The sequence below is a fragment of the Heterodontus francisci genome, chromosome 22 (assembly GCF_036365525.1).
Source record: "Heterodontus francisci isolate sHetFra1 chromosome 22, sHetFra1.hap1, whole genome shotgun sequence".
NCBI classification, from domain to species: domain Eukaryota; kingdom Metazoa; phylum Chordata; class Chondrichthyes; order Heterodontiformes; family Heterodontidae; genus Heterodontus; species Heterodontus francisci.
The window spans coordinates 48,316,438-48,343,971 of record NC_090392.1 but is presented as its reverse complement, the minus strand read 5'-3'; the positions used below and the strand labels follow the sequence as shown (position 1 = coordinate 48,343,971).

General features: G+C 44.6%; 1 protein-coding gene across 5 annotated transcripts in view; it reads left to right on the top strand.

Annotated features, from left to right (window-relative positions):
* The window catches only part of LOC137381347 (CMP-N-acetylneuraminate-beta-galactosamide-alpha-2,3-sialyltransferase 4-like), a 274,200-nt gene that overhangs the window by 73,365 nt on the left and 173,301 nt on the right, over positions 1-27,534 (top strand). For 4 of the 5 annotated variants that reach the window (XM_068053785.1, XM_068053788.1, XM_068053789.1 and 1 more), the window contains exon 1: positions 18,072-18,467. The exons of the other annotated variant lie outside the window; for it this stretch is intronic. The gene's annotated coding sequence lies outside the window, so the exon portion shown is untranslated. Of the gene's footprint in view, positions 1-18,071; positions 18,468-27,534 lie in introns of those variants that run through there. 5 annotated transcript variants of the gene reach the window in all.

The following is a 27,534-nucleotide window of genomic DNA, read 5'->3' as shown; positions in this document are numbered from 1 at the left end:
TCATATAGGGCGGCACAGTGGCGCAGGGGTTAGTACCGCAGCCTCACAGCTGGTGCCTAAAAATTTCAGCTCCATTCTGTGCATTAGAAGCAATCCTCTGCATCTGCGCCTTAGTTAACAAACCTCTAAGCCCTCAAACCATGCAAAAAGGAAATGGTATTTCCTAAGGTGAATTTACAGTGACTTGCAGCTCAGTTTGTTGGTTTCTGCTCTTTCTTTGCCTTTGGGAGGTTACAGACCATGGGCAGAATCTTACCAGCCCCAAAGGGGGTGATTTTAGGGACGAAGTGCATGGAAAATTGGGTATTTCCAAACCAGTTGAAAGAAGTTGGAAATGTCAATTGGTCTTAACTGGTCTTTTCTGGTCTCAGCTGCATGTTACTGGTCTCAACTAGTGTTGGCTGGATACAGCTGCAATAACTGGCAATCTTAACTGGTAACCATTTGGTATTCCAAGTGCCCAGTCGACTTTAACTGGGAACCACTTGGGCTCACCTGGAACCAGTTGGTTGGCAAAGTGGAACCAGTTGGAATTAAGTGGAGCCAGTTCACATATAGCTGCTTCAACTGCAACATATTGGCAAGCAGAATCTTTGAACTGGAATTCAACTGGATTGGCTTAATCAAGCCAGTAAAATTGACTGCAGCTTAAAAAAATGCTCCTGTGTCTCTCTCTCTGCGTTCTTAGGACCCTGCTTTTGTATTTTTTTTTCAGAGCTGCCGATGTGATATCCATTGAATTGGATTGTATTCTGTCTTGCTGCATTTAACTCTGTGAGAAAGTGTAAAACTCATGTTCTGATTAAAAAGCAGCTTTCTTTTTAGTTCTAGGCCTGCATTTATTGCCCATTCCTAATTTCCCTTGAACTGAGTGGCTTGCTAGGTCATTTAAGAGCCAACCAGTGGGTCTAAACCAGGTAAGGATGACAGATTTTTTCCCCTGTCAACCAGGTGGGGGTTTTTTTTTACAACATTCAACAGTGGTTTTATGGTGACCATTAGGTTAGCACTTTTCTCCCCCCCTCTTCCCCAAATTCATTAATTGAATTCAAATTTAACCATCTACCATGGTGGGATTTGAATTTATATCCCCAGAGCACTAGCCTAGGTTTCCATAGTGCTAGTCCAGTAGCATTACCACTACACCAACACCTCCCCCTGAATTTAAGCTCATGTTTTGCTTGCAAAGACTGTAAAATATGTTTAAAGTAATTTAAGAAAAAGGCTTGAAAGGATTGTTGTGTTAGTTTTTAAAGATGCTGTTTTATGAAAGTTCTGTTGCAAGATGGTGCCATTAAGTCTGGGGTGAGACAAGAGATGCCAGAAAGTATCAATTGTTATAAGGTCAGGAAGGGCAAGCTGCACTGAATTTGCAATCTGGCACATAGGTAGCTCTGCAAAAAAAGATACAACAGCAGGTTCCTAAGAACCACAGAATGGGCAGAGTCAGAGACATAGCAAGAACACAGAAGAAGCCAGAGTAGAAGACACCAGAGAAGGACCAAAGGTCCCAGGCAGCTTCGAGGAGGCTACTGAGTTGGATGATCAGCCATGATCATAAATGAATGGCAGAGCAGGCTCGGAGGGTCGAATGGCCTACTCTTGCAGCGCAGTGGTTAGCACCGCAGCCTCACAGCTCCAGCGACCCGGGTTTAATTCTGGGTACTGCCTGTGTCTGCGTGGGTTTTCGCCGGGTACTCCGGTTTCCTCCCACCACCAAAAAAAAACTTGCAGGTTGATAGGTAAATTGGCCATTATAAATTGCCCCTAGTTTAGGTAGGTGGTAGGAGAATATAGGGACAGGTGGGGATGTGATAGGAATATGGGATTAATGCAGGATTAGTATAAATGGGTGGTTGATGGTCGGCACAGACTCGGTGGGCCGAAGGGCCTGTTTCAGTGCTGTATCTCTAAATAAAATAAATAAATTTTCTATGAGGAGCAAGGATTGAAAGCGGCTTGCCTACTATCACCTGTTAAGTGTTTTGTTTAAGCATTATTCTGTCGACTTGTTGAACTGAAACCATTGTCTGTAATTAATGTTTAAGTTTTGTATTTTGATTACAGCTGTAATTCAACTTTAACTGCTGTGTTCACTTATTGATTGATTTCTGTACTGTGTTTAATTTGGTTTTTGCTATGCAACTGTGTTTTGTGTTCTTCTGCACCACAATAAAATGTGAAACACTCTTGAGTGTTTTTAACTTCACTGCATGACTGTAGCAAACAACATGCAGGTAATTTTCACTTGTTAGTAGTACTTACATGAACACTTTTTGCAAGTTAATACTCTGGTCTAATATTGAATGAGTTGAGCCAGAAACCAGTCTAACTGGTCACAACTGTAAGTAATGTAATTTTCAACTGGAATAAGGTTCACTAGTTTCAACTGGAGTTAATATACTTTCCAACTAGAACAAAGACAAATAGTCAACTGGAACCAGTACAACTGGTCCAGTTGTCCAAATTTCCAAGGTCAGTTGGTTTATTTGGAGCATTTACAACTGGTTTGGATTTGTAGAGTCATAGAGTTGAATCATAGAAAGTTTTACAGCACAGAAAGAGGCCTCTTGGCCCATCCTATCTGCACCAGCTGGAAGAAAAAGTCACCCAGCCTAATCCCACCTTCCAGCATGTGGTCCGTGGCCCTGCAGGTTACGGCACTTCAGGTGCACATCCAGGCATCTTCGAAATGAAATGAGGTTTTCTGCCTCTACCATCCTTTCAGGCAGTGAGTTCCAGACGCCCACTATCCTCTGGGTGAAAAAATGTTTCCTCACCTCCCCTCTAATCCTTCTACCAATCACCTTAAATCGATGCCCCCTAATCACTAACCTCTCAGCTAAGATAAATAGGCCCTTCCCATCCACTCTATCCAGGCCCCTCACAATTTTGTACATTTCAGTCAGATCTCCCCTCAGCCTTCCTCATTTTTCCAGTCCCGGCAACATCCTCGTAAATCTCCTCTGTACTCTCTCTAGTGCAATTACATCCTTTCTGTAATGAGGTGACCAGAACTGCACAAAGTACTCAAGTTGTGGCCTAACTAATGTTTTATATAGTTCCAGCATAATCTCCCTACTCTTATATTCTATGCCTCGGCTAATAAAGAGAAGGATTCCATAAGCCTTCTTAACCACCTTATCAACCTGTCCTACTACCTTCAGGGATCTGTGGACATACACTCCAAGGTCCTTCACTTCCTCTACACTTAGTATTCTTCCATTTATTGTGTATTCCTTTGCCTTGTTTGACCTCCCCAAATGCATCACCTCACATTCCTCTGGATTAAATTCCATTTGCCACTTTTCTACCCACCTGATCAGTCGATTGATATCTTCATGCAGCCTACAGCTATCCTTCTCGCTATCAACCACGCGGCCAATCTTTGTGTCATCTGCAAACTTCTTGATCATTCCCCTACACTTACATCCAAATCATTAATATATACATCAAAAAGCAGGGGAGCCAGTACTGAGCACTGCAGAATCCCACTGGAAACAGCCTTCTAGTCGCAAAAACACCCGTCAACAATTACCCTTTGTTTCCTGCCACTGAGCCAATTTTGTATCCACCTTGCTACATTTCCTTGGATCCCATGGGCTTTTTTCTAACCAGTCTGCCATGTGGGACCTTGTCAAAAACCTTGCTAAAATCCATGTAGACCACATCAACTGCACTACCCACATCAATCCTCCTTGTTACTTCCTCAAAAAATTCAATCAAGTTCGTTAGACATGACCCCTTAACAAATCCATGCTGACTAACCTTTCTAAGTGACAATTTATCCTGTTTCTCAGAAATTAATTCCAATAATTTGCCCACCATCGAGGTTAGATTGACTGGCTTGTCATTATTCGTTCTATCCCTCGCTCCCATTTTAAACAAAGGTACAACGTTAGCAGACCTCCGATCCTCTGGTACCACACGAGTATCCAGTGAGGATTGGAAAATGATGGTCAAACCTTCCACTATTTCCTCCCTAGCTTCTTTTAACAGCCTGGGGTGCATTTCATCCAGCCTTGGTGATTTATCCACTTTCAAGAATGCTAATTCCTTTAATACTTCCTCTCTCCCTGGGCTGGATTTTACCAGCTCCCCCACCGCCCCCGGACGTCAGGTGTCATGGCAGGGGGGTCCGGAAAATACTTCTGGGAAAGGCCTACCACGGGCCTCGATGCCTGGAAGGCCCCCCCATTTTACCAGCGGCGTCGCGGCCTCATGGTAGCCCCCACGCTGCTCGTCAACAGAACCTGAATCTAAATATTTAAATAAATGCTAATCACTACATAATTACTCACCTTTCCATGACGGCCGTCCCACGCCAACATTTCGGCCAGTTGCCGGAAGTCCCTCGCCTTCGGATCTCCGTTCAGAGATCCAAGGTGGGGGGGGGGGGGGGGTGGGGTGGGGGTAAGTGAAGTTTTCAGGCTGTGGAGGGGGGAGCAGGGAAAACTCTTACTATTGGCTGAGGGGATGGTGGAAAGGGATTGAAAGGCAAAGGTAATAAAGTTCGGGGGGGGGGGGGGGGGGGCGGTGAAATTCAGGATGGGAAGAAAATTATTTTAGTGGAGACAGGGCAATAAATGAAGTGCCTGGTCATTGCAGGGTGGGAGAGGGGCTTCGATCTTTTATTAATTTTTAAAATGTAAATGTACCATCCATTCCTCTTTAAAAATTAAAATTACCTGTAAGGGCTTAAAGCCCTGTAAAAATGTCATCAGACACCATTACCGGGCGCAGAGTGCCTGCCCCCTCTACGTCATCGGGGGCAGGCAGTCCGCCCCCTCCAAGTAAATGAGCCGCTGCGTGAAATATTGCGGCAGCCCTGTGGCACACATCTCACGCGTACACTTCGCCTCTTTTGAAGCTCGCTGCCGAGAACGGCAGTGAGCAGGAAAAATCTTGGCCTTATGTTTATCACATCCAATACTTCACACTCCTCCTCCTTAGCTACAATATTTGCATTGTCTCCCTCTTTTGCGAAGACAGATGCAAAGTATTCATTAAGAATCATACCCACATCTTCCGCATCCACACATAGGTTACTATTTGGACTTTTATGGGCCCTACTCTTTCCTTAGTTATTCTCTTACTCTTATTATAATGATAAAACATCTTTGGGTTCACCTTGATTTTGCTTGTCAATATTCTTTCATGCCCTCTCTTTGCTTTCTTAGTTTCCTTTTTGATTTCACCCCTCTGTACTCCTCTTCGCTTTCTGTAGTATTAAGTTCTCGGTATCTGACATAAGCTTTCCTTTTCTGCCTTATCATACCCTGTAGGCTCCTTGATTTGGCCACCTCACCCTTTTTCTTTGTGGGAACGTGTTTACTCTGAACCCCTTAAATTTTCACTTTGAATGCTTCCCACTGCTTTGACGCTGATATACCTTCAAGTAGCTGTTTCCAGTCCACTTTTGCTAAATCACTTCTCAGCTTAGTAAAATTGGCCTTACCCCAATTCGGAACTTTAACTCCAGTTCTATCTCAGTCCTTTTCCATAATTATGTTAAAGCTAACTGAATTATGATCACTACCACCAAAATGCTGTCCCACTGCCACTCCTTCCACCTGCCCAGATTCATTACTGAAAAACCAAGTCTAGAACTGTGCCCTCTCTTGGTGGACTTGCTACATACTGGCCAAAAATGTTCTCCTGAACGCACCTTAAGAATTCTGTTCCCTCCATTCCTTTCACACTAAAACGATCCCAGTTAATATTACTGCCCTATTGTTTTTGCACTTCTCAGAGATTTGCCTACATATTCACTCTTCTATGTCTGACTGTTCTGGGGCATATAGTATACTCCCAGCAGTATGATTGCCCTTTTCTTGTTCCTAAACTCAATCCATATGACCTCAATTGATGATCCTTCTAATATAACTTCCTCACAACTGTAATTACTTGTCTAACCAAAGTTGTCACCCAGGAAAACCCCATAACCAGGAACGTTGACCTATCATTCCTGCCCCTCTTTAAGTCATGTTTCTGTTATAGCTATGATATCATACTGCCATGTTTCTATCTGTGCCATCAGCTTGTCTGCTTTATTTGCCATCCTCCTTGCAGTGAAGTATATACCTTTGAGCACTGCCAAACTTTTTTTATTTTCTATCCTTTGCTTCCTCTGCCTTCCAGACTCACTCATTAATTTTCTGCCTTCCATTTCTATTTCTGATTTTGCTCCATCTGATTCTACCTTCAGGTTTCCATCCCCCTGCCAAAGTAGTTTAAAGCCCGACCAACAAACTAGCAAACCTCCCTGTAAGGATGTTGTTCCCGGCCCTATTGAGGTGCAAGCCATCAGGCTTGTACAGGTGTCACCTCCCCCAGAACCAGTCCCAATGCCCAAGGAATCTAAAGCCCGCCCTCCTGCACCATCTCTCCAGCCATGCATTCATCAGCTCTAACCTTCAAATTTTATTCTCACTGGCATGTAGCACTGGGAGTAATCCGGAGATTAATAGCTGTGAGGTGCTGCATTTTAATGTCTTACTTAGCTCCCTAAAATCTGCTTTCAGGACCTCATCTCTCTTTCTACCTATGTCGTTGGTACCAATGCAAACCACAAACTATGGCTGTTCACCCTCCCCACTAATAATGTCCTGCAGACACTCTGTCACATCCTTGACCCTGGCACCAGGGAGGCAGCATATCATCCTGAGGTCATGTCCAGGGCTGCAGAAATGCCTGTCTGTTCCCCTATCGAATCCCCTACCACAATTTCTCTTCCACTCTTCTTCCTTCCCACACGTGCAGCAGAGCCACTTGTTACACACCTCTGAGGAACCATTGCCCTCACCAGTGTCCAAAATGGAAAACCGGGTTGTGAGCTAGACAGACAGACTCAGGGGTATCCCGCACTACCTGCCTGGTCCTCCTAGACTTTCTGGTGGTTATCCATTCCCTCTGTGCCTGCATACTCCTAACCTGTAGTGTGACCACCTCCCTAATCGTGCTATCCACGTAGTCCTCAGCCTTGCGGATGCACCACAGTGACTCTAGCTGCTACTTGAGTTCTGAAGCCTGGAGCTCAAGTTTCTGCAGCTGGTGATACTTCCTGCAGACGGGTTCGTCAAGGCCACTTGAAGCGCCCACAACTTCACACATACCACAGGAGGTACATTCCACTCGGCTGAGCTGCCCTGCCATACCTTAACCTTACTTTTAAACTAGTTGCTAGTAGAAAGTAGAATTACAGACCCTCACTCACCAATCAGCTCATTCTCCTGTTCTTCTGCAGGCAGTTAAGGGTTATTTAAAACTTTTACATTTTTCTATTATGCAGCTATTTGCACACAGTCCTTTATAGTAGAGACTCACTGACCAATCGGCTCATGGTTTAAGTTGGAGACCACATCAACCACATTACCCTCATCAACCCTCTCTGTTACCTCATCAAAAAACTTAAGTAAGTTACTTAAACATGATTTGCCTTCAACAAACCAGTACTGGCTTTCCATAATTAATCCACATTTGTCCAAGTGATTGTTAATTTTGTCCTGGTTTATCGTTTCTAAAAGTATTCCCATCACTGAGGTTAAACTGACTGGCCTAGGCTTATCTTTACACCCTTTTTTTGAACAAGCGTATACCCTTGTTATCTTCTTCTTTGGCCTCATTATCTCGAGAGACAATGGGTAAGCGCCTGGAGGTGGTCAGTGGTGTGTGGAACAACGCCTGGAGTGGCTATAAAGGCCAATTCTAGAGTGACAGGCTCTTCCACAGGTGCTGCAGAAAAATTTGTTTGTCGGGGCTGTTACACAGTTGGCTCTCCCTTTGCGCTTTTGTCTTTTTTCCTGCCAACTGCTAAGTCTCTTCGACTCGCCACACTTTAGCCCTGCCTTTATGACTGCCCGCCAGCTCTGCCGAACGCTGGCAACTGACTCCCACGACTTGTGATCAATGTCACAGGACTTCATTTCACGTTTGCAGACGTCTTTGAAGCGGAGACATGGACGGCTGGTGGGTCTGATACCAGTGGCGAGCTCGCTGTACAATGTGTCTTTGGGGATCCTGCCATCTTCCATGCGGCTCACATGGCCAAGCCATCTCAAGCGCCGCTGACTCAGTAGTGTGTATAAGCTGGGGATGTTGGCCGCCTCGAGGACTTCTGTGTTGAAGATACGGTCCTGCCACCTGATGCCAAGTATTCTCCGGAGGCAGCGAAGATGGAATGAATTGAGACGTCGCTCTTGGCTGACATACGTTGTCCAGGCCTCGCTGCCATAGAGCAAGGTACTGAGGACACAGGCTTGATACACTCGGACCTTTGTATTCCGTGTCAGGAACACCCTTGTTATAGCATGTTATAAATATTATAACATTTGCAATTCTCCAGTCCCCTGGCACCACCCCTGTATCTAAGAAGATTATGGCCAGTGCCTCCACAGTTTCCACCCTTACTTCTCTCAATATCCTCAGGTGCATCTGATCAGGTCCTGGTGACGTATCAACTTTAAGTCTAGCCAGCCTTTCTAATACCTCCTCTTTAACAATTTTTAACCCATCCAGTGTCTCAACTACCTCCTCTTTCAATATGACAGCATCTTCTTCTTTGGTAAAGACAGATGCAAAGTAATAATTTATTACCTCAGCTATGCCCTCTGCCTCCATGTGTAAATCCCCCTTTTGGTTCCCAAATAGCCCCACCCCTCCTTTTATTATTTTTATTGTTACGACCGAGGTGGGAGGAGTGCACTGTTAATTCAGTCCCACTTCTGCACAGGTCACAACATATATTTACATTTTCCCACTTATCATATACTCTACTTTTCCCCAGAATAAAACACACCAACCAGGTTTCTTCAATAAACAATAAAATTATCAGTTTACTGTAAACCAAGTTTTAACCAATAATGAAGTAAAACATACACACAAATTGAAATGCTAAAGCCCGTTATTTATCCTAGCCCTCACACACACACACACACACACACACACACACACACACACACACACACACACACACACACACACACACACAAAACCAGTTAACCAAGGAAAAAATAATTTTTTGTTTACAGCTGCTACAAAGAAATAGAAGGAATAAAAAAAAACTTAGGCTGAAAAGAAAGTATGGAAGGAAGTCCTTTGTTTCGCTGAGGTGTCCCAAAGGCGAATAGACGGTAGTTAATGGGATCTTCCTAGAACAGTGCTCTTGGTGAGGTGTCCCAAAATGAATCGGCAGCCGTCAATGGGATCTTCCTAGAATGGTTCTTTCCAGGCGATGTTGATGATCAATTTGGGTAGGCTTTCCAAGATATGCAGCTATAGAAGGCTTCAGTCAGGTCTTAAAGCAGATATGCCGCAGCAAGTGTTGCAGCTCCACATATTTGACATGCTAGTTTTTCAAATGTGCAGGCTTTCTTCCAATACAGGAGGAAATAGGAATCTGATACACTGGAGATTCAGGACTCCTTTTCAAGAGAAAGATGAGCTGTTTTTCTTCAGGCAGATTAGGAAGCAAACTTCTTCTGTTTCAGGCCAAACACCAACTGGCTTTTTTAACAGTTTAAAATGAAATCACAACTTTTCCAGAGGTCCAGTCTCATGACAACCATAAATCTTGGCTTGTCACTTCTCTGCAAACAAAATGACTCCTGTTGTTTTTATTTGAAAACAGATGCCTTCCAATAATTGTTTGAAATTCCACTCAGTCCCAACCTTCACGTAACTGTTTACTGTTCCAGCATTTATGAAATCCTTTTCAGTTTTAAAATATAAATTCTCAAATTTTAGCAAACAATGGAAACCCTCGTAACACCTCTGCCCTTGGAGAAATGAAATGGCATTTTTGGCTGTGCTTCATTGGAATGTATAAAAACAAAGAAGTTGAAAAAATTTTAAAACACATTCTCACACTCATCACCATTCACTCTTTACCTGTAGTTAATACAATTTTGCTTTGTACCGTCTTTGCACAAGTATGATTCAAACAAAGTCAAATCCTCGATAAAGCATCTGCAATAACATTATTTTTGCCCGCAATGTGGACAATCTTTAAGTGATATGGCTTTAATAGTCAACGCCATAGGAATATTCTGGCAGTCTGAAGTTTACATTTTTCCACAAAGGTTATCCAAATCAGCCAACTGCAACATTCCAAACAGAGCCCCCCTCAGTTGCTCCAAGTGTTCCTTCCAAGTGTCATGATAGACCAGCACATCATCTAGGTAAACTACACAGTTAGGAACACTGGCTACCAATGGGTTCACTAGTCTTTGAAAAATTTATGGAGAACTCCGTAACTTGTATGGTATCACTGGGCCTTGGAAAAACCTGTCCAGTGTGACAAAAACTGATATTTGTTTAGCTCGAGGTGTTAAAGGAACTTACCAGTATCCCTTAAACAAATCTATATGTAACTAACAGCATGCGCAAATGCGCCACACTGCTAGACATACTCAAGAAATTCACTGCCTTTCTGATGTACTAGTCTGCTTGCCCCAATCTATATGCACATTAAAATCACCCATTCAACCCACTCTGCTTTTGCCACATTCCTATGTACATGCTTTATAAAGAGATTTGTGAGACCACATGTGGAGTACTGTGTACAGTTTTGATCTCCTTACCTAAGGAAGGATATACTTGCCTTAGAGGGAGTGCCATGAAGGTTTATTAGATTAATTTTGGAGCTGTCCAATGAGGAGTGTAATGTTCTCTTTATGTTGTCTGACACAACATAAATGAGATGCGTGGAGTCCAGTTATGCTGAAGATCTCTAACAGGTTTTTTTAACAGCTAAACTACTATGTACAGTAAAGAGCACACTATTTACAGAACCTTCTTCTAGATGTTACAGTTGCAAAGTGACTCTGGCTTCAAGTCACGTGACTACATCCTGGCACTTAGCTTAGTAGCATACTGAGATCTTAAAGCGACATCACTCTTAAGGCGATAACACAACATCCCCCTTCTTTCCAAAGATAAGTCTCGTATGCTACAAGTAAAAACACACAAAATTATATAACATCAAAATTATTTACACAGGGATAGTGATTATGAAATTTGCACATGCAGAAGCTTAAGAGTCCTTATATCATGTCGGTGGTTTGATAACTTTTGCTTGGAGAATTTGCATCTCATCTGTTACTGTTTTTCTGAGGTTTCTCCCCTTCTGCATTCAGTCTCTCTTGCTCAGCCTACTCATATACTCTGTTGCTTTTCTCAGGCTGACCACTCTTGAGGCCTTGTTATTCTTGGAGAGTTCCGGCATCTTATCTTGAAGAGCCAACAGACAATGCTTCACTCATTCCTCCTCTGCCTCTTCAGGACATTGCTTGTCCTTCGTTTCTCTTCATGCTCTGCGTCTGAAGGCCTGGGGCTCAAGGTCGAGGACTTGCTGGGGGAGGAGGACTTGGTCTCATGGAGGCACCTGTCCGTTTTGGCTTGTTGTGGTGCTGGCGGTTCACTAGAGAGCAGAAGTGAAGGTGCAACATAGTCATGCTTTGTGGATTTCCAGACTGCATTGTTTGATGCTGGTCAGAGTCTGCGAGTGGGTACTGGTTCAAATCCAACTTCTGACACCATATAATGTATTCTTTATGTTGTCTGCTGCAACATAAATGAGATGCGTGGAGTCCAGTTATGCTGAAGATCTTTAACAGGTTTATTCACAGCTAAACTAGTATGTACAGTACAGAGCAAACTATTACAGAACCTTGCTCTAGGTGTTACAGTTGCAGAGTAACTCTTGCTATGAGTCACATGACTACATCCTGGCACTTAGCTCATTAGCATACTGAGATCTTAAAGGAACTTCATTCTTAAGGCGATTACACAACAAGGAAAGAGTGGAATGAGCCTTTTCAAGGAATGAGAGGAGATCTCATTGAAAAGTATAAAATTCTTCGTAAGCCTGACTAGGTAGATGCTGAGAGGCTCTTTCTCCTGGCTGGAGAGCCGAGAACTAGGGCTCACAGCCTCAGGAAAAGGGGTCAGCCATTTAGGACTGAGATGAGGAGAAATGTCTTTGCTGCTTGCAATGTCGCCTATCTTTGTGTCATGAAAGTGTTGCGAATCTTCGGAATGCTGAACCCCAAAGGGTGTGGATGCTTCATTGTTGAGCACAGTGAAGACTACGATCGATAGATTTTTGGGCTGTAAGGGAATCAAGGGATATGGGGATATGGCAGAAATATGGAGTTGGTGCAGAAGATCAGCCATGAACTTACTGAATTCTGGAGTAAGCTCGAAAGGGTGGATGGCATACACCTGCTCCTATTTCTTATGTTCTGCTTGAAGTATCAAGAAGGAGTGATCTGTCAAAAAAATGTCCTGCAAAGCTGCTCAGTCTGGTTCTTTCCTAGTGGCGTGCACATGTGCAGTAGCTAGGGTCAAGCAGAGATTCCATGATCCGCTCTACACAATTTATTTCCACTTTGTCGATATCATGAACGGCCATGCTAAGGTATCAAAGACGTAGGGTGGTATAATAATGATAGTGCATAGAAATCTACAGCATATTGTTTAGGGAGTGCCCATGGTGAGTTACCTTTGCTGACTTGAATGGAAATAATATTCTGGAGAGATCTAAAGATAGGCAACTGACTCACAATTACCCTTTTGCACAGTGGCACAAAGTCCAGCTCCACACCTTTGTGTGGTGATTCATTCATCTGCAGGGGCAACAGTAGGAATTACTGAAAGCAGTTATCAATGAACACACTAAACTCCTGGGATGCACATTTGCTTTCTCCATTTCCTTGTTCAGTTACTCATTATAAATTGAAATGTGTATAAACAATGAAACAGGAATAACTTATCTGCTTAAATATTTGTTCTGTTGTTGTATGCCTTCTCCTCTTTATATTGTAACATTATACAGTATTTGAGCCACAGGGTTAGAACTCCCTATTTAGAGTACTGTGGGGGCACCTTCGCCACACAGAGAGACTGCAGCGGTTCAAGAAAAGGCCCACCCACCATCTTCACAAGGAGTAATTAGAATGGGCAATAAATTCCAGCTTTGCTATCGACATCCACCACTCCATAATAGATTTAAAAATAACTTCAGCGGACCGGGATTATGCAGCACAGTTTTGCTGGGCTGTCTATGAGCAGCGCAAATGGCAATATTGCTACCACAGGCAAAATAACTAAGGCATGTCCTTACTTTGCATTTTGGTTTTGATGTTGTTTGCAGGTGTTGTCAGCAGCCAGAGAGTCTCCCAGTAACCAGTTTACCTCTGCCTTTAAATAGCAGGTACAGAATGAAAGTAATATGAGATGCTTGTTGATGCGGAGGCATGCTCTGGTACATAAGGTAGAAAGTAAGAGCGCATTTACAATCTGGTGATCACAATGACCCGATCCACTGCCTTAGCCTCAACAGAAGTGGGGCGGAAACTAAAGCCTGGTTCGGGTATAAAATTAAAACCTAACCCGGGCCCGACCCGACAACAGCCAACCTAAACCCGACCTGGGCTCGAGTCCTTTAATTTTTTTAAATGCCCAACCTGACCTGAACCCAACACGTGGGTTTGGTTGGGTAGCTAGGCTTTACTGCAGAGTGCAGAGTCTGCGCTGCACGTTTCCCGCCTTGACATCCTGAATGTTCATTTGAAGATTACTTCCTGGAGCAAGGCAGCACTGTCCACATCCAGCCCGACCCGACCCGAGCCGAGCCCAAATGCTGGACCCAGAAGAGAGACCTGACCCGAACCCGACACATGTCGTCGGGTCTGGTCGGGTTCGGGTCGGGTAGCTACACTTTAGCGGAAATCCTTCTTACATGCCGAACAGGAGCTTACACTGTACTGCCAGCAAGGTTAGAGCGTGGAGCGGGATTGGCTCTGAAGTAGTCCCTGGCTGCCATCATTGAAACTGAAAAGCTTCTGGTATTTAAAAAGAAAAGAATTGGAGTGAAATAAAACCTGAAACAATAATCGAGGAAAGCACAAACGGAAAATGTGAAATATGCAACAAATTGCTGAGAATGCAATCAAAATTCACTCTCACTGAGCCGAAAGCAGTTAAATGTAAACAAGAGTCTACAGGTTAGAAATTGGCAACAATCAACAACAGCAGCTTGCATTTATATAGCACCTTTAATGTATTAAAACGCCCCAATGTGCTGCACAGGAGCATCATCAAACAATAGTGGATATCGAACATGCGTCTTTACCCTCTGATCTTTCGTCATGTAGTTCTGTCCTCTGATCGTGTTGATCGTGATCAGATTCAATTCTCTGGCAGTTTCTAAACTTAGCAGATTTTCTTTGCTTGAGTAGACAACATGGAATTCAGTCTGACGTGTGGACTCATGGGAGGATTTGAAAGTAACTTGGATGATCCCTAGGACCGGTAGAGGGGTATCTGATTCATAGGAGAATATTTTAGATATCGGTTTATTCAATTGCAGTTTCTCTTTTCTCTGTAATACATGGAATGTTGGCATCCATTATGTTGGTTGTTGTTCCTGAGTCAATTACTGCAGAGATTGTCACATTACCCATGAACACATCACACATTGGCAGGCGTTGGCACTTGTTGTGAAATACAAAAATCTTCTCTTGTGCTGCCAAGATTTGTTCTGGCATAATGCAGGCTTTGATCAACACATACTTGTGAAATGCCCTATTTTTCTGGAGACATAACACTTCTTTCTTCTTGCAGGACAGGTTTTGCAGTGGGAATATGTGCCACAGCAATGAATGCATGTTTGAACGTGAGGTGACTGGAATGTCCGTCTTGGTCTTCTTTGTCGTGCCTTGGACCTTTCTCTGGGTTTCCTCTGTGCCCTTGTGTTTTGTGTGCTTCCCTGGTGAAATCTTCCTCTTGTGGCATTCACTGATTCTGTCGACGATCCTGACCTGGTCTCAGGAGATTTTTGTCTCATGTTACTTGTCTCTTTCCCTTCTAAGACTTTGTCTTTTGCTGGCTTCCAGTGTTCTGCCAATATCGAGTAACTTTTGCAAGTTTAACGATTTGCCCTCTCTAAGAGTTTGCCTTAGACTTGGTGATTGTCAGGTCATAATGAGCTGGGAGATGATTTCTTTGTCCACGTCTGTGAAGTTGCAATTCTGGCTCAGACTTCTGAGTCTTGTCATGTAGTGGTCAAGGGTCTCGTACTTATCATGTTTTGCTTGCCCAAAGACATAAATTTCGTAATGAGGATTTGCCCTCAGTTGAAAATATCCTGTTAGAGCATTCTTCGCTGTGTCATAATCATCATCAATTCCAGTGTCTGTGAGTGGATCGAAGATATCGTTGACTTTTTTGCCCAGAAAAATGTAGGGGTAATGCTCTCTTTCTTTGGGGTGTATTGATATCGACTGCCACCATGAGGCTTTTGAATCTTGCTCGCCATTTGCTCCAGTATGACCCTGGGTTGCTGTCTATCTTTGTAAAGGATAGAAAGACTGGCAATTGCTGTGCACACCTGGTGATTGATTTTTTGCTTAAATCTGGAATCGTTGATGCAAGTGTTCTTTACGTTCCTGGATAGTCTGTGTGGTTTGCCTTCTTGTAACCCCGTTTTTTCTTAACATGACTAGTGTGTTCAGGTTTGCACCCCTTTTAGTAATTAATTTATTAGAATTGCTTTTATTTTCCTTATTTCTGCAAAATGTTTTTTTTTCTGTTCCAGCCCATGTTTTCTCTTTGCCTGGTCCACATTTTCTCTCTGATCCAGTCCTGGTTTTCTCTTGACCTTTTTTTTGTCTATGTTTGATTTCTGCCTTTGGATCCTTCTGTGCCTCATCTTTTGTATTTTATTTTTTTCTCCTCATCACCTGAAATTATATGTTGTGCTGTGTTCTTAAGCTTTTGCTGAATGACAGTCTTTATATTCGGATTCAACACAAACACCATTTATTGTCTTACTTATCTACATTGCATGATTTCAGGTCCTGGTTTTTTCCTTGCTACTGTGTGTGCCCCCTCTCTGTAAAGCCATGTGCTGAGTGTGTATATGCCTGATGATGTTATCAGTTGCATCAGTGGCCTGGTCTCTTAAAGGTAGTTTCTTAAAGGTGAAATCACCACTACACTACATTACAGACAGTGGAGAGGATATGTGGTTGGAAGTTCAGCTTAGGGTGAGATTTGAGAATTAAAAAAATCGCAAACCTGAACCCAACACGCCTTTATCGGAGGCAGGATGGGTGGAGGGGTTGGTGGGCAACCAATCTGCTCCCAGGAGGTGGGTCACTCATTCAAATATTTTAATGAGGCTGCGTATTTTATCTTTCTTCCATTTGGGAAATCTGGAAGCTAAAGGGGAGCAAGGGCTGCTGTATGGAAGAGGTAAATGATTTTCCAACACTGCTTGTGTTTCCTCCCGGACTCCAAGCTAACTTGCTTCCCTCCCTGCAATGAAACACCCCCTGCAATCACCAGCCCCCTCCCACGATTGGGCAAGCCAGTGGCCCATGATCATCAACCTTTCAATGATTGGATGCCTCCTGCACCCCCACTGCTATCACCTATCTCCATGATTAAACACATACTCCTACAATCACCAAATCTCTTCCAGCAACTGCCCCAAACACGATCACTTACTCCCCCATCTCTGCCCCCGATTTCCAACCTCCTGTGGTCACACCCGATCCTCCAAGCCGTGCCGAATCTAATTCTCCCGCTCCCCCTGCCATAATCTCCATCCCAGCAGCAGGAAACCTATCTGCCCCTGGGCTCTGGCCTCTGCATTCACCACCCAAAAGGGGACCCAGCCTGTAATTCGGTTTGGCTTTTGGACAGGGATCTTGTTGGAAAAACACGCATGCTGTGAAGTTTAAACACCCCCAACTTGAAAATCCACATGACACTGAGCCACATAAGGGGATATTAGGGCAGGCAACAAAAACCAAGGTCAAAGAGAAGCAGAGAGGCTGAGGGAGGGAATTCTAAAGTTTAAGGTTGAGATGGCTGAAGGCACGATTGTCAAAGGTAGAGTGATGAAAATTGGAGATGCACGAGAGGCCAGAATAGAAGAAAAACAGGGATCTCGGGGGGCTGGAGGAGGTTACAGAGATAAGGAGGAGTGAGGCCATGGTAGCATTTGAACACAAGGATTAGAATTTTTAAATCAACTGCATGCCAATGTAGCTTAGTGAATACAGAGGGCATAGGAAAATGGGAATCAGTATGAATTAGGATGCCTGCCTCTTACAGTCATCGAGTCAGATTGCACATGCATATTGATGACAGGCAACTCCACTGCTCCACCAGGTCTCTCAATCTCTCCACTGCTTCTCAGATGTCTGCCCGATATTCAGTCCTAGATGAGCTGCAGTTTCATCCTGTTCAGTATTGGCAAGACCAACGCCACTGATCCCCTCCCCTTTGGTAGCCACTGTCTCTCAGGCTGAGCCTTGCTGACCTTCCCCTTCACAAGCTGAGCTCCAGCCCTGTGTCACCTCCATCACAAAGACTGCCTATTTTCCATCTCAATAACATTGCCCACAACTGTTCCCACCGCAGCCCATCTGCTGCTAAAACAATCAACATAATGCCCATCTTCCATTCTTCACCCTCTGAATACTCCATAAAACCACTGCCCATATCCTCTCCTGCACCAACTTCCACTCACATATCATCCTTTTCTTTGCTGGCCTAAATCGGCTCTTAAGTCAGTCTTTCTTATCTCTGTAACCCCCTCCAGCCCGCGAGTGACAGTTACTGTTGCTATCTGACAGCCAGCTATGCACGGAAAATTCTGCAATGTGACAAAATGACAAGTTAATCTGGTTTTTTTTGTGTGCTGCTGATTGAGACATGTGGGCCAGGAAACCACTCTGACCTTCTTTTGCATCGTGCCATGGATCTTTACCTCCAGCTGAACAGGGAAAGGGGGCCTCCGTTTTTACATCTCATCTACAGCTCCGCAGATCAGTGCCAGTCTGCATTCTGTGCTCAAATCCTGCAACTTGAACCTTGCTAATTTCAAGAGTGCTGTCATCTTAGCCACGTTGATGCAAATACGGGATACATTTGGTAATAAAAACAGATTGAAACAGGTTTAAACATTTACAAAACGCACTGTACAGTATGTACTGTCTAGTAACAGACCAAATCGTTGAAAGACTTGTAAGGTACTTGCTGTAGTAGAGTAGGCGTGGCGATAGGAAAGCGAATCAATTATTTGTGTTTGGAATTGCTGTTCGTTCTTCTGTGCTCAGTTGTTCTTTGGACCGTGCACATCATTGTCAAGAGAAATCCTGGACAGCTGGACCATTAGTTACACCTTCCTGGATGGCTGGGCAGTTGGTGAACCGGTGATACTCCTCTTCTACACTTTCAACTCCGCTTTGTGCCGTGAACAGAGACCATTTAGGCGTTTGCAGATTTTTGGCATCGCTACCTGCACTTCTGTGCGTATCTAAGTCTGAGCTCTCCGCACATAGAAAAAGGTGTCTCTCTGTTTTCATCGTCACCTGGCAGCTCGTTCAACTCCTCGCTCAAACGAGGTGTCTGTTCACCCGTCCAATAAGTTACTAGAGAAGGGGATGGAAGTGGTAAGAATAATGAGTTAAATTAGACGTGTTGCAGAATTGGATGTATCATGTTTTGATGTGTCTGGTGAGATGCATCAGAACGAGTCGGGCTTGTTGAACATATGGCTTGTTACTAAAATTTCTTGAGTCCTGAAGACTCCAGTAGGGGGTACATCACTTCCTATGACTCTTACACAACACTTGACTTGTTGAACTGTTCTGGTGGAAGAGACCTTCAGCGAGGCTACTGTCTTACAATGGCTTCCCCTCCCAGTGTCATGGATTGCAAGGCTTTTTTAAAATCGTTTGGGGGATGTGGGCGTCACTGGCCAGGCCAGCATTTATTGCCCATCCCTAATTGCCCTTGAGAAGCTGGTGGTGAGCCACTTGAACCACTGCAGTCCATATGGGGTAGGTACACCCACAGTGCTGTTAGGAAGGGAGTTCCAGGATTTTGACCCAGCGACAATGAAGGAATGGCGATATAGTTCCAAGTCAGGATGGTGTGTGACTTGGAGGGGATCTTGCAGTTGGTGGTGTTCCCATGCATCTGCTGCCCTTGTCCATTTCGGTGGTAGAGGTCAAAGGTTTGGAAGGTGCTGTCGAAGGAGGCTTGGTGAGTTGCTGCAGTGCATCTTGTATATGGTACACACTGCTGCCACTGTGCATCGGTAGTGGAGGGAGTGAATGTTTAAGATGGTGAATGGGGTGCCAATAAAGCAGGCTGCTTTGTCCTGGATGGTGTCGAGCTTCTTGAGTGTTGTTGGAGCTGCACCCGTCCAGGCAAGTGGAGAGTATTCCATCACACTCCTGACTTGTGCCTTGTAGATGGTGGACAGGCTTTGGGGAGTCAGGTGGTCAGTTACTGCAGAATTCCCAGCCTCTGACCTGCTCTTGTAGCCACAGTATTGAGATGGCTGCTCCATACAATTTCCGGTCAATGTTAACACCCCAAGGTTGATAGTGGGGGATTCATTGATGGTAATGCTGTTGAATGTCAAAGGGAAATAGTTAGATTCTCTTGTATTGGAGATGCCTGGCACTTGTGTATTGCGAATATTATTTGCCACTTATCATCCCAAGCTTGAGTGTTGTCCAGGTCTTGCTGCATGCGGGCATGGACTGCTTCAGTATCTGAAGTGTCATGAATTGTACTGGACACTGTGCAATCATCAGCGAACGTCCCCACATCTGACGTGAAGATGGAGGGTCGGTCATTGATGAAGCAGCTGAAGTTGGTTGGGCCCAGGGCATTACCCTGAGGAACTCCTTCAGTGATGTCCTGGGACTGAGATGATTTGTTTCCAACAACCACAACCATCATCCTTTGTGCTAAGTATGACTCCAACTAATGAGAGTTTTCCCCCTGGTTCCTGGTCTGCTTGCAATTAGTAGGCACTCGCTACCTAGTTACTCCATGACAATAAAGAGGACACGAAAGTATATGCAAATAAATCAACAGCCCTACCCTGTGATTCACATGACTTATGTCAAAACATGCCAATGTACTGATTGTTTACCATATATCCACAGCTTTTAGCAATGTGCCCATGTCAACACTTCTTGCCTGCTATGATAGTCAGCAGAACTGGGTTGCTCTATTTTAGCAATCGATAGGAATATTCCTTCTGTGCTGCTCCATTCTGAATTAGTATGAGAATGGGCACAGCAAGTACCAAACTTTTCTAGCACATGAGAAAAAAACAGAACCCACCCTAGACCTGGGGGTGAGTGCATGTATCTTGAAGGTTACTTCTAAAACAGTACAATGTCTGGTCACAGTTAAACTGGAGGGAAATTCCCCCCCATGCAGACTCGTATGCCAATAGTGGGCCAATAGCATTCTCTATTAGCTGCATTTCCGGCTGCTGTGCAAGGGTCATTGCATTGGCTCACCACAACCTTCTCAAGGGCATTTAAGGATGGGCAACAAATGCTGGCCTTGCCAGCGATGCCCACATCCCATGAAAGAATGCTAAAAAACCTGTCAGGGACTTGGAGCTCCTGTCTATATGACAGCAGCTCGGGCGGTTTCTATAACAAATTTCACACGAACCGGCAAGTTGATAATCTGCCCGTTTAGATTTTCCCAGGAAAAAGATGCTCATGATAAATTGTAACTGGGCAGTGTCATTGGTGATTCGGGGTGTATTTATGATGGCTTCAGCTAGATTCAGAATTATCAATACACTTTGTGCTTGATCAAGTAATTGTGGGGTAGATATTCCTCTTTACAGCCTAGGCTGTGATCTAATGAAGCTAATCTCATGACCTTTACAGAACCCACCTGATTTTCATTCCAGTTAAATCTGCCTTAAACGTGGAACCTGTTTCTGGGAACTGATACTACCTGAAGGCAATTTATGACAGAGCTGCTTTCTCAGGGAACTGTTTATGGCCGTTATGGCCAAAGTAAACTTACTAGATTAAGCGGGAACAAGGAGAAAATTAAACAGGAAGAGAAATGCAATGTGAATAAGCAAGTAAGAGAAAGGAAATTCTAAAGCCTGAACTGAGATTTATTGCACTGCCACTGATAGATTCGAACTTAGTATAAAAAAATTCCATTCCACCTGCTCCTTAAATCAGCCTCTCTGTTTAGAACGGAATATTTTTCTATATCACAGCCGCACTAGCTGGCAAAGATCTAAGATTGAAGATCAGAACCAAAACGTGAAGGGTAGTCTTTGCTCTCATGGTCTTATTTGGAACTGCAACCGTTTCCAAGTTCCAGTACTGGAATGGAAGCTTGGTAGATGGGAACGTAGATTGCAGAATTGGCTTAATATTAATATAGTCCTATGTCCCATCAGTGATCCTATCAGGTGAGAAAGAAAGCCTTGCCTTCCGCATCCTCAGGACTTCCAGGAACACTATCCAGACAATGAAGCACTTTTGACATGTAACACTATTGTAATGGAGGAAAAGCAGCAGCCAAGTCCCTTACGAACGCAAAAACGCAAGAAATAGGAGCAGGAAAAGACAATTCGGCTCCTCGAGCCTGCTCCGCCATTCATTATGATCATAGCTGATCTTCTACTTCAGTTTCACTTTCCTGCCTGCTCTCCATATCCCCGCATGCTGACTTTCTCTGTTCCTTGTACGAGTACAACCAAGTCTCTCTAAAAATCATCAGTTAAAAGTTTCACGCCTTTTAAAAAATATTCTGCTTTTCCATTCTTACTGCCAAAGTGAATAACCTCACACTTAATCACATTATACTCCGTCTGCCACCTTGTTGCCCACTCACTCAACCTGTCTATATCTCTTTGCAGCTTTTTTGTGTCTTCCTCACAGCTTACATTCCCACCTAACTTTGTATCGGCAGCAAACATGGATACATTACTCTTTGTCAAAGTCGTGGATGTAGAATGTAAATAGCTGATCCTTGTGGCACTCCACATGTTACAGCCTGCTAACTTGAAAATGCTCTGTTTATCCTTACACCCTGTTTCCTGTCCTTTAACCAATCCTCCATCCATGCTAAAATATTAACCCAACTCCATGAGCCCTTATCTTGCATATTAACCTTTTGTGTGGCACTTTATCAAATGCCTTTCGGAAATCCCAAGTATATTACATCTACTGGTTCTCCTTTATCTACCCTACAAGTTACATCCTCAAACAAACTTTGTCAAACACAATTTCCATTTTGTAAAACCACGTTGACTTTGTCTGATCACACTATGATTTTCTAAGAGCATTGTTAAGACTCCCTTAATAATAGATTCCAGCATTTTCCCGACAACTGATGTCAGGCTAACTGGCCTGCAGTTCCCTGTTTTCTCTCTCCCTCCTTTCCTGAATAACGATGCTATGTTTGCTAACTTCTAATCTGCTGGGACTGTTCTAGAAACTAGGGAATTTTGGAAAATCAGGTGCCATCCCAGTAGGCAGCCTAGATATCAGAGAGGGGATCTGTCATGGACCTCATATGTCTTAGTGCACCTCTTCAAGTCCATTGAGGGAGCAAGGGCGCAGATGAAATCTCACAGGATAGCAAGAATTAGAATGAGAAGCAGCAATAGTGAATGAAAGATTCATTGAGGCGCAAAACAAAAACAAGGCTTAACATCTACATTGTAATCACCCTTGAATCCCAAGTGCTACTCTTAACTCTCTTCCAAGGGCTCCTATGAGGTGCTACCCCTGCCTTGCTGGCCATCCTCTAGCTACTTGAGGCCTGGAGGGCCCGGCATGCTGAGGGGCGCCTGCAGGGAATCAGGACCCTCCTCTGTCATCGCTACTTCTTGAGGCGATGGTGTCACTGGCAGGGTGTCCATCCTAGGAATGCCCTGAGTGGAGCCCCCAGAAGCAGATAAGCTGCTTCTCGTCCCTTGCCAGGCACACTTGTACCTCCCTGCTGACCTGAGAGGGACGAGGTGGAAAATCCAGATGCCTTGACTCTCCCTCACTTTCCCACTGCTTCATCCAGCTCATTGACTAGGCGATGGCATATGGGTCTGCACGCATCTCCAGCATTCAGGGAGTGGTTTGCTAGATTAGGCGTCAGTCTCTCAGTGGAGGAATCCAAGTGCATACCCATCTGAGAAATGTAGCACTCATGCCTGGATGGACTCCTCCATTGCCCGCACATAGGTGCGCATAACCGCTGGAAGCTCAGCCCGAGTTCCATCACCTCTTGCTGTAGCTGCAGCAGTTGCCATGTTGCTGCCAACTCCAAAGACACGTGATCAGCCTGGGGCTCAGTATGGGTCTGACCTTTTACAGTCCTTCAACTGTCAGTGGCCTTGGCTGTCACAGCTTCCGTCAGCTGCTTGCGTGCTTCTTTGATGTGCTCGCCTTTGACCCTGAATCGATTACAAACTCATACCAATGATATGAGAGTATCTGCACTGGTGGAAGATGCAGGGAATTGATGTGATGCTGTACCCTCTGTCGATCCCTCCTCCTCCTCAGAGGTGATCGGCTGGCCCACGATCTCTTGAGATGCTCATGCCTCGACTTGACCCGGATCTGCATGAGAGAACATAAACATATAAGGGTTAAGGGCTTCCCATTTCCTCATCTCAACCATGCTTGCTGTGGAGCTCTGCCCAGCTTTGATCACAAGAGCACTATGCCTTATGTGTGCCAGATGCACCCTTGTGCACCCGCATTTGTTCTCTCACCCTCTTGGGTTGGTACTCCCATTTCGCCATCAGCAATCGCACGACTACCCTGGTGCCCTGCCAATTCCAAGACCTCCTCCTCCTTCATAGGTCAGGATATGGAGATACGACACCCGTCCCCTTGTCTTGGCCCTCTGTTGTTGTGTGCCACCTTTCCCTGCAAGCACTAGAATGACGACTGTCAGTTTCTCCATGGAGAGAAGCACAAGACCTAAGCTGAGGACACATGGATGCCACCCGAAAACGGCCATTCTCAAGGGATTTGTGGGGGTCACCAATGACAGATGGGTGCATCTCATCCTCTGGCAGGATATGCTCACCTTTTTGCCACCGACTGGATGGCCTTTCCCTTGGCACCAAGCGAACCCTCTTGTTTTATCACATACAAACCCCAAAGGGAAAGGAGATTTGGAATACTCACCTTGGCGGACTGAATGAGGTCATTGACGCACTTGTGGCATTGGTCTAGGTTTGGGGGGTGGGGGGTGATGCAAAGACTGCTGACCTCCTCTGTGATCTCCATCCAAGCTTGCTTGGTCAGGCAGGCCCCGCCTCCTGTTCCCATCCCTGGGGAACAGGGCTTCCCGTATTTGCAGGCCGGAGGAGAACCTGAGGGAGGCATCACTGAACTGTGGGGCCACCCAGGGTCTTCCTTCTGCCATTGTTGGTTTATTCTTCCAGTGAGCTCCTTGGTTGTTTGAGTCTTCAGTGAGGGGAGCAGCAGCAGCAGTAGCAGAATGTCTCAGGGCAGCAGAAGCAGGAAGGAGTTCTCTGTTCAGGCAGCAAAGAATCCAGGGCCAGCAGCCTTTCAAATGCTGATGCTGATCTCGCTGCCCACGTTACCACCTTGAGCCTGGGATTGGATAGCATCTGCACCTTGCGTTGATTAATTGGATGACCCCTGACCCTGTGCTTCGCCTTCCTCAATTGGCTGCCGCTGTGAGATTGCGTGTGGCCAGCTACCTAATGAGAAATTGTACCTCCTTCTGGTGCCGCCACTGTGACCTATGCCCTCAGGTCAAAATTCAGCCCAATTATCTCTATAAAGATGCAACACACCAGAGTGACTCAGGGACGTTTGCTTCATCATGCTTTGGCTGGTAGTCGAGACGAAATGCTGACAAATACTCGATGAGCCCATTGCAGATGAGTAACATTCAGTACCTGTCTCGCGGTCACTACACGCAATTGTTTGTATCAATGATTTGAAGAATAATATATATTAATCAAAAGTCTCACTATCCCATCTTGCTAAATAGGTGCAGTTCTTTCGCCACTAACCAAATAACAATCTCTATTCTATCCTGACAGGGTTAATTACTATGTGTTGGAGATGTTTTCAGTATCTAGTTGGCAAGCGATATATTACAGGGAACATAAATGCCTTTGAGGGCACAACTAGTTTTTCTACAATTAAATGCGGTGGTTTTGGATCAGTCATTCGATCCAAAAACAAGAGCAGCTGTAAAGCAGAAGCAGTGTAACTCTTCATTGTCATCTTGGTCTTAAAGTGTCTTAAGCTGCTAACATAATCAAGAGATTTTGCTTAATCAGATACACATTTGCAAAATTATTTCTGTAAATTGTTGCGACAGAGGCGGGAGGAGTGCACTGTTTATTCCAGTCCCACTTCTCCACAGGTCACAACATATATTTAAATTTTCCCACTTACCAATATGGTTAATCATATACTCTATTTTTCCCAGAATAAAACACACCAACCAGGTTTCTTTAATAAAGAGCAAAATTATCAGTTTATTATAAAACAAATTTTAACCAGTAATGAGGTAAAGCATAAACACACAGATTGAAATAGTAAAGTTCCCCTTTTACCTTAGCCCCTCACACGCACAGAAAAACACATACATACATCGGTTAACCAGAAAAATAAAAGGGAATTTTGCTTTAGAGCTCTGTTACAAAAAAAAAAGACCAGAAAATAAACACTTAGGCTGAATACTTGCTCCTTCTTGAAGAAAAAAGGGAAGATATGGAAAGATGTCCTTTGTTTTGGTTTGGTGTCCCAAATGCGTATAAACGACTGCCACTGGGGTCTTCCTAGAACAGTTCTTTCCAGGCGATGTTGAAGACCAGTTTGGGTAGGCGTTCCAAGAAATGCAGCTGCGGAGCCTTCAGATAGATATTACAGCAGAAATGTGGCAACTCTAGTGCCTCCACTGTTTTCAGCGCTCTGAATCTGCCATAAGCCTCCTTTTTATTCCTGATCCAATCCTCTATATCCCTTGACATCTAGGGTTCCCTGGACTTGTTGGTCCTACCCTTCACCTTAATGGGAACGTGATGGCTCTGAACTCTCACTATTTCCTCTTTGAATGACTCCCATTGATCTGATGCTGACTTTCATACAAGTAGCTGCTCCCAGTCCACTTTGGCCAGATGCTGTTTTATCATCTTAAAATCCGCCTTCCTCCAATTCAGTAACTTTATTTCCGGTCCATCTTTGTCGTTTACCATAACTACCTTAAATCTTACAGAGTTATGGTCACTATCCCCAAAATGTTCCCCCAGTGACACTTCCACCACTTGTCCAGCTTCATTCCCTAGGATTAAGTCCAGTACTGCCCCTTCTCTTGTAGGACTATCTATGTGCTGGCTCAAAAAGCTCTCCTGTATGCATTTTAAGAATTCCTCCCCCTTTAAGCCTTTTGCACTAAGACTATCCCAGTTGATATTGCGGAAGTTGAAATCCCCTACTATTATTGCCCTATTATTTTTACACCTCTCTGAGATTTGCCTACATACCTGCTCCTCTATCTCTCCCTGACTGTTTGGAGGCCTGTAGTACATGCCCAGCCAAGTGATTGCCCCCTTTTTGTTTTTAAGTTCTACCCATATGGCCTCATTTGAGGAACCTTCTAAGATATCATCCATCCTTACTGCAGTAATTGACTCCTTGATCAACAGTGCAATGTCACCTCCTCTTTTACCTCCTCCCCTGTCATGCCTGAAGATTCTATACCCTGGAATATTGAGCTGCCCGTCCCTCAACCATGTCTCTGTGCTAGCAATAATATCATAATGCCATGTGCTAATCAATGCCCTCAATTCATTTGCCTTACTTGTAAGACTCCTTGTATTACAATAGATGCAATCCAGCCTTGCATTTTTGACTTGTGCCTTTATAGGTCTATATTTGCTCTGCCTTCCAGACTGACTCAGTTTCTTTTCTATATTTGACTGTGAATCACCCCCTACTGTAACTCCACTCTGTATCCCATCCCCTGCCAAATTTGTTTAAACTCTCCCCAACAGCACTAGCAAACCTCCCAGCAAGGATGTTGGTCCCGTTCCAGTCCAGGTGCAACCCGTCCAGCTTGTACAGGTCCCACCTTTGCCAGAAACAGACCCAGTGATCCAGGAAACTAAAGTCCTCCCTCCTGCACCACCTCCTCAGCCACGCATTCATCTGCTCTATCCTCCTATTCCTATACTCACTAGCACGTGGCACCGGGAGTAATCCAGAGATTACAGCCTTTGTAATCTTTTCAGTCTGCTACCTAGCTCCCTAAATTCTTGTTGCAGGACCTCATCCCTCTTTCTGCCTATGTCATTGGGACCAATGTGTACCACGACCTCTGACTGTTCACCCTCTCCCTTCAGAATGTCCTGCAGCCACTCTGAGACATCCTTGACCCGAGCACCAGGGAGGCAACATACCATCCTGGAGTCTCGTTTGCGGCCACAGAAACACTTGGCTGTTCCTCTTACAACTGAATCCCCTGTCAGTATGGCTCTCCCACTCTTTTTCACCCCTTCCTGTGCAGCAGAGCCATCCGTGGTGCCACGAACTTGGCTGTTGCTGCTTTCCCCTGGGAGGTCATCCCCCCCAGCAGTAACCAAAGCAGTATATCTGTTTGAGAGAGGGATGGCCACAGGGGACCCCTGCACTACCTGCCTGCGCCTACTACTACTCCTGGTGGTCATCCATTTTCTGC